Genomic DNA, 16,695 nt, shown 5'->3' with positions numbered 1-16,695 from the left:
TTGGAAGGTGCGCTTGCGGCCCTCCCTTTCAAGCAGAATTGTTAAATAGTTTTTTGAGAGTCCCTAGGGGCTCTCGAGTGCGTCCTGGTCATTTGTTCCCTGTCACGGTAACACTGAGCTGATTGACTTACAGCAGCAGCTGTCTCACAGAGAGAACTGGTGTTAGGATTGATGGTAGCGTGTCATTATGTAATTAACGAGTTAAATCGTAAAAAAGCGTTTAGATGGGGACGTTGCAAGCGATTCTCGTGTTTTCGATTAGCAGCTCACATCAGCAATGTATAACCCCTGCCATAAGCGTTTTCTTTTTAATTTTCATAATTTTTACACGAACTGCCATTCGAATATGTAAGAGCTAGCATTGACAAAATTATCATTCGGTGCATGGGAAACGTTTTCCATAGACTTTTTTTTTCCATAGTGTATTGACTGGCGGCGAATACATTTAAATTCACTTCAATATTCCGTTGCATTGCTTGGTCAAGAGGACTTTAATAAAAATGACGATTTTTAATTCCAACAGAGTTAAGCATCCGCACACTTTGATCGCAATGCAAGACTGTATCTTGATAATAAGTTTTCAAAGAGTTAAGTTGGACGAATAGTATTCTACCCGTATCCCGGTTTAATAGATTGTTTTTTTGATACCCTGCATGATACGACCAATATAGATAGCGATCGAGAGAACTATAGCATACTAAGTTAGGTAAGTTTTTACAAAGCTCTCGGTATGTGAATAATAACACGTTACTACTGAGTTTGAAATTCAACTTCTCCTAAAAAGAGACCCTCGGAAAACTCGATGCTGTGTTAAGGTAAAGAACCACGAAAAGCTTATCATGGGCAATATATTGGAGTGAAGCTTAATATTATTAGATTTCACTCACGAGCTCCTTCACGAGTACTTTATTCTTGCACTAACACCTCAATGGGCCTAAAACTTAACATATTTTCGTTTTGAGTTCGAAAGCCGTGTCTTAGACTGGTTAAAGCAACGGTTTTGCGCAAGCGCTAGGGAATCGCGTCTCCTGAGAACTTCAAGAGGCCTACAAAAACTAGAAAAGAAAATTAGACAGAACATAAAATCGAAGCAATATTTAATAGAAATCTTATTACTTACTCGATCAAAGGTAATTGGCAGGTGTCCGTTTTTCAGAGAAGATGATTACATCATTATCATTATTATGAGATTACGTTTACGAAGTACGAAGGTCGTACTTACTACGATTAAACCGTTAGTCAGTTAATTTTGTCGTACCTTTTTTATTTATCAGTTCCAACGATTAGCCTAACTTTATTTTTATAGAATTTTCCTTCCATTAGTATGAGATGTGGTACATTAAAGGAGGCATTTTACGATTCTGAGCTACACCTTTGGGTTCAAAGATCGTGCCGTTCCCTGGCGAATTGTAGTGTTTGAAGCTAAAAAAGACTATTACCCTTATCATTGCTATATCTATTCTTCAACATTATCTAGGAATATTCAGGTCGGTCTAATAAGCAAGAAGTAAAATACCCCTGATGCCATTACATTGTGCCTTTTACAAATCTCGTTTGCTGTTCACTATTGGGTCTTACCGATGTTCAATGTTACTGCAGAACCTGTAGCTATAGGTATTGTCACATTAAGTTTTAACAAACGAACGTAAGGTATTCCTATCGTCTTCAGGAAGAACTAAGAAAAAATAGAAACCAATGTTAACCTTTGAGCCGCGTAGCCTTTATTTTTAGACAAAAAAAAATCATCTAATCATCAGTAAGAAAACACTAGGGAAACTTCTTCATTAGATCTTGCCTTCGATAATCAGAGGAGCCGAGAAGCTCCTTGTTTGATTATTTCGTTTTTGTCAGGTACCTGCTGTTGGTTTATGCATGAAATGGCTGTGTTATAATGGCAAGATTTTATATCGCAAAAAGCCTGTCATTTTTGTACAACTGGAGGAAGCTCTCAACTCTGTTGCCATATAACAGGCTTGATAACGTCTTTTATTTGCATAAACTGTGTAGCTGCGTGTGCTGCTACCACAGACGTATTTGCATATCGGAGCTTTCTCTAATACATCGCAGTACAGAAACTAAAATGTGGCACAATCTGGTTGACGGAACCGGACGACAAAATTAATTCAGCAAGTTCAGTAAAACAGTGGACCACAGTACAAAATCGTACAGCTTAGAGCGTAGTACCATTATGCACATTAGCAACGTGTACTCGAATGACCTATATCAGAGGAATATAATTACTGATCAATGTCCTAGATCATCGGCGTCATAACATATCTGAACAATCTTTCAGGCGAAACGCTTACCGCTTTACTCTTAGCTTGTTCTTGCCTTCTTAGCGACGGCTTAGCACGGTCTGAATCTTCGTGGTACAGCCCATAACTTTTATCATTTATTCAATTTCACAGGACCTAAACATTTTTATGCTGCTAGCTTTGTTTTCAGACACGTTTTTTGACTACCGCTATTTTTTTCACTGTACGAATAAAAGTGTGCCACTTTCATCACTAAAACCGCCCTTTCTTGTCATCGCCAACAATTGTGAGGGTCGCTGTAATTTTACGCTGAGCACAACGACGCACCGAGTAACAAATGCTTCTGCTCCACAGGCTATAAAACGTATAGGCGGGAGGGTGCTCGAGTTAAGGCAAACGCGGCATTTGCTTTTCGACTTCCACCTTTCGCATAGGCATCCACCAACACCTTTTTCAAACGCTCCCGCGCGCTCCGAACAACGAACGATGCATGCCTATCATTTTGGTCGAGGGGGAGCCCCGAACGCAGAGTGCAGGGCACAAATGGTTCTCTCACTTCAAGCCCTTTTGCCGGTAGCTACCTTCGTTGAATGGCTCTCGAATAACAAAGTAGAAGCCTTTCTATAGTAGGTTTTTTTGCGTACGCCGCTACTACCTGACGATACTGTTGTTGGTTATTGCACGTGACCCTGTCGGTGCTCTATGTATCGTCAGAGGAATGGGTAAACATGCCACGTTGATCCGTTCCGCTAGAGACAAGCGGAGTTTTATCTCGCCTCCTGTCGAGGCAGTAAGCGCGTATGTAGTCAATAAATTTGCGAACAAAAATTAAGTAATTAAAAGCAATTACCTTATCTGTACATGTAGAAATGTATATTGAACTCAGATTGTATTAATATCTATTCTTGAGCTTCAGCGTAATGTTGATAGCTCAACCGCGGTGGAATCTGCAGTGAGTCGCTAACAATAATCTGTTTCCTGGCGCGTTACTGATGTGAGCGGATGTACACTGCCAGACGTGGGTTTGTATTGATTTTATAACTATCTTCCGTCCACCTGGACCTGTGCCGCGAACAAATCTCATCGCCTGCCCTCACAGGCTGCCTCATCACACGAAATCTTCACCACTCAGACAGGTTATATCGGAAGCAACGGAAGATGGCCGGCCGTCCTGGCTAGGAGTCTTAATCTACGTACGGCGTAGTGCTAATAAATCTCCATTACATGGACAGCTTGTAATGAGTGGCGACTGGCCGTTAGCTGTGATTAAAACTAAGTCATTAGATAACTAATGTATATTAGGTATACGTGGCCGATGTTAGTGGCCAATCATTGAATGCTTAGCTAATGAAGAGATGAATACGCATAATTACCACGATAGAACACAACGGACATCTTCAAGAGTACGCTCATAAGCTATTGCGGCCAATTAAATTTCTCTAATTAATTCGGTAAACATCGCCAGTGTCTATAGTTCCGAAGGAAAATGACTCCATGCCACCAGTTGTCGTACGTATTGCACGACATGGTTCGATTGCCGGCATGCGAGTTCACTTCGTTTAAATTGACCGTCTTGTTAGCCTCGGATAACGGTAGGACGCGAGGTTAACTGATTAGATTCAGTAGTCAGCCCGACTGAAGAAAAAACATATGTCCTGCCTTTCTTGCCTACTAGGTCAACTGTACCCGGGACAAAAGGGTTTGTTATTCAAATTTTCGTGGCTCAAATAGGCTCATATTGTCCAGCAGGTGCTCAGTGTTTATACAATAGTTTTAATCATCGGCTTGCTGTGGTCGTATTTTTAACAGAAGATGAGTCATTTTCAATTAGCGTTTGTTGTTCGACTTTGGTTACAATGTAATTCTTTATCTTAGTAACTTGTTTTGCGTTTTTGTGTTTGTAGTAACAAATTGCGTAGGATCAATGTGTCATTGGTGGGGTTTAGGACGGCGCTCCTTGGTACCCTTGAAACAGGTATTTAACTAGCCTAGACACCACCCCTATCGTGCTTTACTTTTTGTGCTTTGTCTTAGTCTCGCTAAAAACTAAAATTGCTAAATTTTAATTGACATCATTATATATCTTTTTCATTGTGTGTGAAGAAATGCGTAAGAATTTTTAAAAAAATTAAAAAAATACAATTTTTTCAGGCGCACCTACCTGATCATATTTAATTACTGTTAGTCCTAAATTAACATTTGTCACAAGTAGAGTGCTAAAGTGATGTACGAGATTTTCTGTATTAAATGCTTATCTACAGAAGCAAATCCTTCTTGTCGAAAACATTCCCGATACTAGAAATGTGTGGTCTATCTAAATTTATTCTAAATTTGATAGTAGCGTTTATCTACGCCTTTGTGCTAACTGAAAATTATTCAAATCAGTTTATAAGGACCTACTTCATACTTGACTCATATGAAGAATTTTCATGAAGATAACACCACAGTATAACACTCTCAAAAGATGATGGCACTGCCAAGCCATTGCCAAGCAAAAGGCGTGCTGTCCATCAGCTCACAGAGAAAGGGTCACGTTGTCTTCGTAACGATCTTTGTCTTCCCTTACCTTAGCTAGAACGTTCAGACAGATTATACGCTTTTTTATGCTTTATATCTCCTTCGTACAAATCGGGTCTTCTGCTCTTGGCTGAATCGGCGTAGGTCAGATCTCAACTAACCACCTCAGCGGTATGAGAGCTCTTCTCGGAACATATCAAAGAAGCTTTATTCAGTCGAGTGAAGCTGATTCTAATTGTTCTGTTTATCAATAGGTACACATGGATGGATATGATAGACATCCCGAGATATATAAACGCCTGTTTTCATTACTTGGATTATGACTGTTATAGTGACTTTGGTATTATTATTAAATTTGTTACTTTGACTAAAGGGCCTCCATCCTAAAATCAACGTCGAGCGAAAATGAAGTGCAATACTTCGACGTACTTGCCTAACGCTAATATACTTCGTTATTTTAATAAGGAATCGCTCGTACCTCAACGGGATTATACACTGATGATGATGATACGAAATCTGCTACACAGTCGAACGTTTATTTTAGCGCTTTTATTGACTCAGCTTGTATGGGGCTATGCAGATCGTAAACTAAATTATCTTTTAATTCATTCCCTGTTTATTAAAATCATCTTATTTCAATAATTGATTTTACACTAAAGTGTATACGTTTTCCGCTAACGTAGCTCGGGCCCAGGCACCTTTTATTTACTGCTCATAGGTAGGCCCTGAAAGATAAAACAAACGATTAGTCAGGCTGCAAATTTTTCCCGTTTTTTCAACCTAACCGCCGTAGACCTTGTTCTCACTACATCACTATAAAATAAGGCAAGAAACAGTGTCCTTTTCGAAAAACTAAAAATTAATTATCTACTTGCATGTGTTTCTCTTCTTGACTCTTCGCTTTAGGCCATCAACCATGTACCGTCTAAATGTAGCATGCGAAGGAAAATGGTGCCCCCAACATAGGCTAGGTCCAGCAGTTTGAGTTTTCTCCAGAGTGAACATAATCTGACTGGAAGCCACCTTCCAGATCGATCAGTGATACATTTCTCACATATGCATAGAGGTAAACTAAGTTAAACGTCGATTCTTAACGCATATCCCTAAGCAATTTGTATTTGGCACCTCCACAGCTTATAGTGGCAAGCTACCTGCACATAGTGGGAATCTCTGTCGTTTTGTACGACCTTGCAGAGAAATGCGACCTTCATAACTTCTTTAACGGAAATACTGGCTATGAGGTGAAACGCCGCGATGAAAACGTGGGACATAAATGATGAAAAGCGAATAAGCTCACAGATCTTGAAATGATGGCATCAGAAAGACCTAGTTCATAATAGTGGTCTTTCGCTTCCGGGTGCCTGTTCCTTGGCCCGGCTCTTCCAAGCCTTTGCTTTCCGTGAATCTAGGACCAACACAGAGCGGTACGACGGCAAACGATGATGGAGATGTCTGTAAGACTGCCTTCCTCGCAAATGGGAGAAAGCTTAATCAACGTGCGTTCCCTAGGGCATAGTTAGAGCCGAAGCAGCTAAGAAACCCAATGGACAGAAAGGCGGAGAGAAAACTCAATCGAACGAGTTCTTTCCGAATCGACCATACGTTCCTAATCGTAGTAAAGCAGTGGCCAAGCTGCTGGCTGGTTGGCCGTTGATATTGAATTAGACAGTTACGATGGAGTGGCAGAGTCATGTGAGTGTGTCGACTTTGTTCCCTGCTGCAATGGGGAAAAAACGTGAGTCCGAAAACCTTTCAAGCCGATATTTGTGTATTGTTTTGTTTCTATATATACGAATGATTACAGGCAGCGCTGTGTCAGTCGCTAGGAAAAGTAATCGTCATTCCCTTTTAGCAAAAGCCATATTCGAAGCACCACAAAAGGGTTTAGGAGTTGGGCGGTCTACCGTTTGATTTGTGAGAAAAACGTATCATATAGCGAACATCGCTCAGTAATAAATGTAGGCATAATGTAAGTATAATTTGTGTCTGCCTAGTCAATTCTAGACATCATTCGTTTTGAATTTTAGTTAACAGTATGAATAGCGTGCTCAGCTGCGTTGCTTGGTGTGGGTTGACACGAGCCACTCCTTCGAAGATAGAATTTACCTAAATCGCTTGCCAATAAATTATGCCCTACTCTCAGGTATAATAATTTTAAGTATCCGAATCCCGTGTAGGTCCTTAAGAGGCAGTGCTTTGCTTTTGGAATCCTGCCAACCAGTTAATTGAAGCGTCAACAGTAATCAATAAATAGTTGCTTTTATCGAGTCTAGCACCGCTCATTTTCAATTTGTTAGAATACTCTTTAGGCATTTCCTATTCATGAACTTCGAGCTTGAGAGCAGATCTATCACACAGCTTGTACAATTCCTGTGACCCCGTTGATCTGATCATCTATTGTTTTTTAGATTTTGATCCAACCGAAATTTTCTTTATAAAGCTCTTTTATTATTACTCTACTGCAGAGTATCATAAATGTGTATATTTCATTTGCTTCGGTTACTACTTCGTCTACTATAATATATATATATATACACTAAGACATTAGGAAAAAGATGATAGCGCTTCCTTGAATTTTTCAGCTCTTTGTTATCTAGTTACATATTGTGTATGTAACTTGTATTATAGCTTCCTTATTTCGTATTTCATATGACTTTTTTTTCGTGTACAAAATAATATTATAAGTTGTTTTGTGTGAAAAATCGCATCACAGACTTATTTATTATAAACGTTTGATTGAACCCTTGACTTTTTTGCAGTAGTCGCGATAGAAGCTCAGCGTTTTAATGCTAGTTTGCTTCTGGGCATTTATTATCTTAATTAGGTTACTGCGATATACCATCAGCGAAGGTAATAGAACTCTATCAAGTTTAGATATTATCATTAACGGATTGTTGTCGGTTATGAGATTATACCGACACATTATTCCTTTTATAGCAAAAGCTTTCTATCTTATAACAAGAGTCATCGTTTAGCTTTATTCTGTTGACTACATATAAGGCTATAGGTTATTCGGAATCATCTGAAGATAGGCGTGATAAGTTTACGAAGATACCACATATAACTGCATCCGTTCGCATCGTTTTTGTTAGTAGATCTTCTAGCTTCCATATCGAATCTTATAATAATTATAGGTATAATGGCCCTTGTGCTTGTCAAAAACGTAAATGATTTTACACAATATTTGCAGATAATTAGTTTCTGTTGTCACATATAATTAGGATGATAACGTTCGGAATTGTTAGCTAATTACATGCTTTGTGTTTTTTGCTGTTTTGCGGTGAGCTTGCCGCCGTTTCCGTAAACGTGTGTATCGTACGGCATGCTAGTAACAAAATATTTTCGATGCTCGTTACGTAAGCCAATGCCGTTAAGATCAAAATAATATTTGGCTTCTTCTGATTGATCGGATAGTTCGGATAATCTTCCTCTCGTCATATATTATGCTTGTTTATTTACTAACAGAATAAAGATTTTCGTACTCGATTTACATGTGTAACTCGAGGCCACTCATTGTAGATAGCTTAGCTAGTGTTGTTTCATCGGACTTGGCGGAGTTATAGTATCGTCATTAATAGTTATGAACTTGGTAGTAGTTCTATGGAGTCTGATAAAATGTCGAACGGCGGCGCTGGAAAAAAATAGATTCAGAATATGATATTTTACTAGTTCCATGATAAATATGTACTTGATAAAGTGCTCTTTTGAATTGTAATTTTAATAAATTAATAGGCATTCGGTACCTGTTTCCCCCTTCATATGTTTTATATAAAATTAATTAAGTTTTTAAGGCTGTTGTAGAAGAGCTGCTGCTGCTGCTGCTGCTGCTATTACTACATTTTATCTATATAGAATTTAATAGGTCAAAGCTAGCCAGACCGAATGGTATTAGTTAAAAATTAATGTAATAAGTTATTGATACGGATGGACAATTTGCGAAATTTGACAAAGATTGTACAGCTCGGTAATGGGGAAGTGAAAATGCCACCGTTAACAGCCGTTACGATTTAAAACTCGAAATCGATTTGCGGTTTTATACGAAAAAAAATACTATTATTTGTCTTAACAAGTGGATAAATAGTTCCAAATAAAAATCTAGATATTCAAAATCTGAAACGACTTCAGTTAAGAAGGATTCCTTTGTTAATCTACGTGAGATATTTGCATCTGCAGAATTAGAGTTACGGAAACGTTGCTTTCCTACAAGACTCCGACTGGGAAAGCTGTTTACCGCTACTATAAAGAATCCCATTAATGTATTTGTAGGCAAGCGGTAACGCAATTTACGCAAGAACAAAGGATATACTTACAATTCCCTTTTATATAGATGCAAATCACAACGCAGGTCGACGCTGGGAGTCTTCTTCGAAGGAATACACTGTAATAATTTGCTTGTTTTATCGATAAACCGTATACGAATACTTTTGCCTTTACAGGATTTGGGTATTTTATATTATAGATAATATATACTTATATCTGGTAATTTTGTTAAATTCGCCTCGTTGCAGTCCTGGAGTGTACTCCAACATTTCAAGAATAAACAGATCAAAAAGAAACTGAAAAACAGAACTCCCGACAGTATTTCATTGCTTAAATATCTGCTTAGAAAATTCAATCACTCAAAAACTATCGAAGATAAACATAAGGAAAAAAACAATCTCGTAGAGCCAAAATATAAAAATAAAATGACGTATTTAAGATTAAAAAAAAAAAAGAGTTAAAGTAGGCGTCTTAATTATTCGCAGTACAATTAATAGCTATATCAATGACGTATCCAGGCAAATATGATAGTTTGTTGTATCCCTATTTCGAGAACTAGTGCCATAGCTTTATAGACAGGCATCTGTTGAAACCCAGACAAACAACGAACGCAGTATCTGTCTCATTCCGATGCGCAGATCTTCGTTAAAGAAGCAGCTTCGTCAGCGTCTGTTGACGAGCTACTTGTCACGAGGATTTCATAAGAGGAACATATACATGCCCACATATATATATATATATATATATATGTTTGACGATAGCTAAACGAGAGGCCTATGATATTGTCATAGCTGCTAGATGTCAACCGCTGTCTATATAAAAACCTCGTATGGTGAGCGTAGAAGCAAACAAATTTGTCAAAAGGCTAGAACGAAAAGGCCGTATTTTCCTACCAGTCATCTTGTCGCATAGAAGGAACGTATTTTGAGGATCGGTAAAAATGGCCGTTTTCCTCAAACAGGTAAGCTGACCTGGACGTCTACTGGAGTACAACAAAACAACTATTCACCGCATCGATCTGCATGCGGATCTGCAAAATGCAGGCAAACTAAAGTTACCATAGTATTTCGTGCGCGTAAGTTTCTGCTTGGATGAACTTCTTCTTTTTTTTTTTTAGATCAGCTATTTCAGATTATTTTTCCACCGAATGTTTAAGCAAGCTATCAGCTTGTGTTGGTTTTGACCTAGGATAATTTTATACAAGATGTGAAGCGATAGTGTTAGTGGGTAAATAGAACACTATAATTATAATAATTAACATAAATAATAAAAACAATGTCATAGCTATTTATAATATTAGTATCGATTAAAGCTGCTTCCGAATATATTTAACAGTATATTTAAACTTGTCTGCTTAAAATTAAAGAACTGAGCCGGTATATTTGACGCAGAGAAGGAAGCTGTTCTTGTTAACTGTCCCAAATAATTTTATTAATAAGCTTCCTTGGCTATCAACTCAATTGACATCATTGTCTCAGTCAAGCTTTTAAAGCCCTCGATGCTGTTAAAGCCATGCTGTTGAAGAAAGCGTTCCCACAAAAAAGGTCAAGTACAAAAACGATTTCACGTATCTCAAAAAGTAATAGCTCTTCCAACAGTTGTTAAACTAAATCTAAAAGAAAACTTTACGCCTGAGAATGTCGTTTTCGCCAGCATACCTGTCGCATTGTAGTCAGACTAAACCGGCGTACGAAAATTTGGTTAAATGTTATCAGGTCACTCCGAAAATTGATGGGGGGCATGTGTATGTACATGCATTATAGGTCGATTTGTTGCTTTTCAAAAAGCGATCCTTCTGCCACTCAATATGGCAAGGGCTTTTTTTTTCTCGATATTTTTTCTCATTTTTGTCTCAATAACTTTTGACAGCGGATTTGAACTCGAATGTACAATGCTTTCACGCACTTTAATTAGTGTACATGGCTTAAACAACGAGTGCTCCCCGTGAATATCTGCAGAGGAATAACTGATCCCATAGGCAGCTTATGGGTTTGTTTGAACACGGGTATACTGGGTCCATTGCCCTTATAGATAACAAGATAAACTATATAAGAGCCTAGATTTAATAAAAACGTTTGCGTTCGGTCTGAGGCTTGGTAGAAGCGTACGGAACGCGTTCGGAAAAGCGTACGGAAATAGTTTCGATCTAATTCGCTTAACTGTAATGAATCTGACGGAACTATGTCAATTGGACTGTGAAGTTTAAGCATTTTAAAGCAGCCTATTGTCTCTCCTTGGCTTCTGATTTTGACGTAAAATTGTTTTCTAACGAAAATTATATCCGTTATGAACAAGCTTATCCTTAGTATATCAATAAATTATGCCTGCATTCGCCGTACAGATTCTTGGATGCTTTACATTTTATTTTTGGGGTTCGTGCTTTAGCAGGACATTATGATAAGCAGAGCATAACTGAAACGACTACCGTCAACTGGTACCGACACCCCTGGAGACACCCCCCAGTGTCCAAGCAGAACAGACGGCTATGATCTGAAATCAACGGTTCAATGCCGTTCAGGGTGCTCAAAAGCAGGCACACGTGTTCTTTCTCCTTTTCGGAGCAAAGGAGGACGGTGAAGGCAAAAAGGCGAAACCCCCCTCTGTGACCGTGCATGTGGACCTATGTGCAAACGAGTGTATACGCTAACCAGACAGGGAATTAACGAAGGTCTCATGAGTCCTCATCCGGCCATACACGGTGATTTAAGGACTTTCTTTCGTTTCTTGCAAAGAAAGCTTTTTTTAAAAGGCGAGCAACGAAAGAAGAAGCCAGGCCGAAAGGTAGTGTAAGCCATCGACGATAGCGGCTTGAAGCTCGAGACAGCAGTGACAACGAAAAAAACAGAGTAAGTCAGATAGGAAATCTTCGTCGTAGTACATTACTCTTGCAAGCGTCGATTGTACAAAGCCAGTCTCACTTTTCTGTGCACTACTGGGCTACAAGGGCCGACGGGACCCAGCTCAGCTCAGTGGGCCATGTGGGTCCGCAGTGACAGTGAATTTCTCGTAGCTCGATTCGTCTGTGGAAGGACAGACAGACGGAAGGGAGAACCGGTCAGGAGTACGAAATTCACAGGACAACAAAGGGGGATCACGAAATCGAAAATAGCGACGAAACGAAGAGAAGTAGAGCGCATAAGCGGAGTGGAATCTTCGAAAAAACAAAGGATCTCGAAAAGAACGAACAGAGTACGGAGGGTTAGTCGTGAGATTTTTTTCTCTTTGACAACTGTCCGGACTAATTTGGCGTGATGCAGGAATGATGGTTAGGGTCAAACATGCATTAATTTCGACCAGGACTATTTTCAAAACAGTTTTATAGCATAAAGCAAATACGTTTAAGTAAGCAGTGTGTTTAATACATTCCTGCAGAAATTCCGGAGGAGAGGACAGACCGTATATGCTATTCATTACTAGCCACATTGACTGCATGTCTATGGGCGACAAACGAGAAGCCGACAGCCTGTTTACCTGCTACATCGGTTTTCTCGGAATAGAGGATATTTTATTGAAATGCGTAACGTATATACATGTGAAACATTCACAGACTGCAGGGATCAGGGTTATACTGCAGCGGCCGAGAGGAATACTGACTGAGCAAGGTCGTTTGCACGCGCACGAAGGTCAGCGGGGACTCTAAATGTGGGACTGATAAAATTCAACACTGGTGGTCATAAAGCCGAGCAATGCATGTACCATTACGCACACGTTCATATAAAACCAAAACACATCAGATTACAATTGATTGCTCTCAAATAAAGGTAGATTTCACCACAAAGCGTCGAGTTGGCAAACACTAACACAAGTTACCGCCCACGCAAACCATCTCTTAAATACAAACGTTTTATACAATATCAACTTACATAATAACTACAGCACAGCTAGGCTAAACTAATTTTTTGTCCGTTTTTAGAAACCAAGAGCCCGATTATACGTGTTGTCAATCTAGTATATATGTATATATGTGAATGGAACTTTTTTGCCACTTGGTACACGATCTACTAGAACATACTCTAATATACGTAACAGTAGCATGCTCCTATAGTTCTGTTGCTTCCATCTATTGCATAGGCTTCGTCATTCGACTGATTTGACCGCTCAACTTGCACAAGCTTTACACAACAGTTGTTGCACATACACGCGTCCTGCTACTCACAAGTGTCCTTGCCTTTCTAGCACTTCTCTCTAAAGTGTCTGTGCAGCCATTCGACTCATCTCGACACTGGCTGACTTTTCTTTTGCCATCGGCGAGCTTCCCACTTCGACTTTCCTTTGCACGCTAAGCACTTCTCCTGGTCCATGTTGTGTCGATGCCCGAGGCGTTTTCCTCTGCTTAGGGCCGTATTCTTAGGATCGAGCTGCCCAGAAACGTACCCTGCATTTACTTCACAATTGTAATGAAAGACGGCCTGTCTCTGCTTCGTTCCCTGTTACTCACACCAATAATAACGCTGTCCGAGTTGCACTCCACAGGTCCTCCCAACCGGATCTAGAAACTAATATTACCTATCTGACCTGTGAAAGCTTATTAAAATGGAGAAAAGTGAAGTAAGTCAAAAATGTATGTTTGCATAAGCGCCTATTTGAAACTTTGGTACTGAAAATACTTCGAGTGGATTATAAACTACGTAGTTTTGCTTACAAAAGTAAGTACACCTGATAAACAAACGTTGAAAAGAGCTAAGCAAAAATCTGAAAATGCGCTTCTCTTCAATATCGAGTGTGAAAAGTCGGTCTAATGGACGAAACACACACACTTTTTTATAACTACGATAATAATAACTACGCTTTTAAGGAGAGTAGTTTTCGATTCAGCCATGGTCGGCATGATAATAACACACGTATGAGCGAATCGTGCACGTCTCACTATAGACACAACAAAAAAAACATGCCTTAAGTTTAATTGAAATTTAAAAGGAAAGTTCAAACTTTAAAGCATCCACTTCTAGAGACTGTGTGAATTCTGCTAATATCAACGAGAGCTCTATCTTGAAAGGGGTAACATTAACGCCAGTAGCATTGCGGAAAAATGTTATCTGCTAGAATGCTTCGTTGTTAAATTTCACAAGGGCCGTTGAGATACCACTTAGTTCCTTGGGAAGTGCTTCGATGATTAACAGAAGCGATTTAAAACCTATGTGGATTGGCTCGTGGAAAGTTTTATTGAGCCTGACCAACTGTCGATAAACTCTTTCGGCTCGTAGAGCTCGCGATATATCGAATAAGTAATACTAGAACCAACCACTGAGAAATATTATCCCTTTGTTTCGTAGCCTTTTGTTTAGTCAAGCAAAAGTTAGAATTTGGCAGCCACCTACAAAGTAGTGCAATCACACTGATCCTTTTCTACTGTTCGAGAATTCGTATGTTTCCGTACATCTAAATGCAGAAAGCTTGGACAATTGATCAGCTTGGCCTGCTCCTTTTCACTGAAGATCTTTAATCGTCTCCGTATTGCACGGAGATTAAAATTCACGTTGCGTATGTCCTTTCTATAGGAGTTGTTGAACTTTTTCGATGACTTTGCTGATTTCCCTTCCTAATGTAATAACGCTGAGTTTCGACATATACACAACGCTTACATTCAGTCAATGGTTAGCCTTCATACTGTTTCCTTTTCGCCATAACTCAGCGTTGGCGTGTACCATACGAGGAGAAACAATCAATAAATATGGTAGTAGTCAAAGGCCGAGCTATGTTCCGCTGGCATAAGTTTTTCCTTTCTCTCAAGGCTATCTCCTACAACTTGTTCTATTTATCATTACTTTTACGTATGAACATATCACGTATTTATCCCTATTGTTAACGAAAATTATGGTCTTCTGAGCGCTCATTGAAGATAGTTAATAGCAACTGCAATGCATTATTATAATTATATATATGATCAATATAATATGAATGAGTAGGCTTCTCGGCTATAAAAACATGTCTCTCACGCGACTTTACCTGACGGTTTTGACAGTAGAAATTTTAACTATGTTCCTCTGACATCCAGTCCGGCCATCAATTGCATCGACCTATATGATACCCTCCGACTCAGTATTCCCATATTCTTATTCGGTTGAACCGTAATTTCCCTGAACAGATGTAGAACTATTATACAAATGTAAACTACCGTTACGTCACGTATTACCGGCAGCCTCGTACCGCGCAAATACCGTTGTAATTACCAATGGATCGTTATTCACCTTAGCATACAATCAACGTCAGTAGTTCTAGTACGTTCCTATATGCTCAAAATGACCTACCAATGCGTATTATTACTACACGTGATCGTGTCTTGGCCGAAATAGGCTATTATGCGTTTCCTCGAGACGAGTTCAATCAAACCCGAACTAACTAGACCCATTTTTAACCAGCTAGCTAGCTAGCTAGCTAGAATCGTTACGCTTCGCTTTATTGTGTCTATGTTTAAGCTTAACATCATTTTGCTGTAACAATAATATCTGAGTTCCTACAAGGTTGTATGGCCACGTACCGCGTACGTGACAATAATTTGTGTTTTGTTGTTTTCGAATCGTATGGTCTTCGATTGTAGACAGTCACTGGTAGTATTTCTATCCAGTCGTAATATCATACAGCTAGGACGCAAAGGAGCAACCTGCTAGACATTGTATATTTTCTGTACATCTTTATTCAGCGTTGTCGTATTAAAGATGAATTTTTACTATGGAAAATAAACAGCAGCGCAATTCCTAACAAATCCCTTATACGATTATAGATGTCACGTGCGCGCGCGCAAATGTTTTGTAAATGGAAAAAATGTTCTTATCTCACAATTCAGGGTAGTTTAATTCCATCTTTTTAAAAACTTGTTTATACAACGGGACCCATTCATTCTATCATATGTAACATATGTACGATAAAGTGAAGGCAAAGTAAAAAACGTTTAACCTAACGCTTGCACTATGTAAAGTCACTACACCTGCAGTAGAATTTGAATTTGGGGAATTATCTGAATCTACATATAAACATATATTCCGTACAGGACGATAATACTTTTTTTTTGGAGCGGTTACATTTTAAGCAAATTAACAGTGCTTGATTTGACGGGAGCCGCTATTAGGACAAAAAGCTAACAAAGTAGATTTTAAATTTTTTTCTGCACGCAAAATTTTGGCATCTCAAGATTTAACAAAATAACTAAAATATCGCAGCATAAAAAAACAAGAACTTATCTGGTATGATTACAGTCGATTTCAATTATCGGTAATTAATATATTTTCCCTATAATAGTTCCACATACATTTCTTCGTCATTACTAGTATTATCAACACGTACACATTAGCTTTGGTCTGTGTATGTGCCCGGTTTCGTCTGCATGTTTCGGCTGATGCGCACGTAGATTTGCTGACACAAACCAACTATACTTTGATTAGGGACAGTGCCGACGACGGTCAACCTTTGGCAAGTCTTAACTACACAAACGCTTGTCAGCCATTGAAGCTAATTGCTAAGTTGTTCTGCGGAGTTTTGTTGAGCAATAACAGCAACGTTGCGTCGTTCTCTCCCTCCCTCCCTCCCTCTCGCTATTTTCCCACTGAACCTACGTCATCTATAGCGTGCTTATTTGTGCACGTTCGTGTACAATATGCTTGTTCGTGCACGATCGTGTGTACCAGGCTTGTTTGTGTATGCTTGTGGTGTCCCTTTGCGGCAATAG

The 16,695-nt window shown here is 39.1% G+C and overlaps 1 long non-coding RNA gene across 2 annotated transcripts; it reads right to left on the bottom strand.

Annotated features, from left to right (window-relative positions):
- Positions 1-7,341: 7,341 nt before the first annotated feature.
- LOC147754435 (uncharacterized) lies at positions 7,342-16,684 on the bottom strand. 2 transcript variants are annotated; one of them, XR_015316590.1, is made up of 3 exons: positions 16,279-16,684; positions 9,083-9,150; positions 7,342-8,403 (listed from the first exon to the last, which is right to left on the bottom strand). It is a non-coding gene; the product is annotated as an uncharacterized LOC147754435 (long non-coding RNA). The 2 variants fall into 2 exon arrangements; XR_015316589.1 differs by having other exon boundaries at positions 16,314-16,684.
- Positions 16,685-16,695: the final 11 nt, after the last annotated feature.

This window comes from Varroa destructor, unplaced genomic scaffold (assembly GCF_002443255.2).
Source record: "Varroa destructor unplaced genomic scaffold, Vdes_3.0 BEIS01000007.1, whole genome shotgun sequence".
Lineage (NCBI taxonomy): Eukaryota > Metazoa > Arthropoda > Arachnida > Mesostigmata > Varroidae > Varroa > Varroa destructor.
The sequence above is the reverse complement of the archived record's forward strand: the minus strand, read 5'-3'. Positions and strand labels throughout refer to the sequence as shown.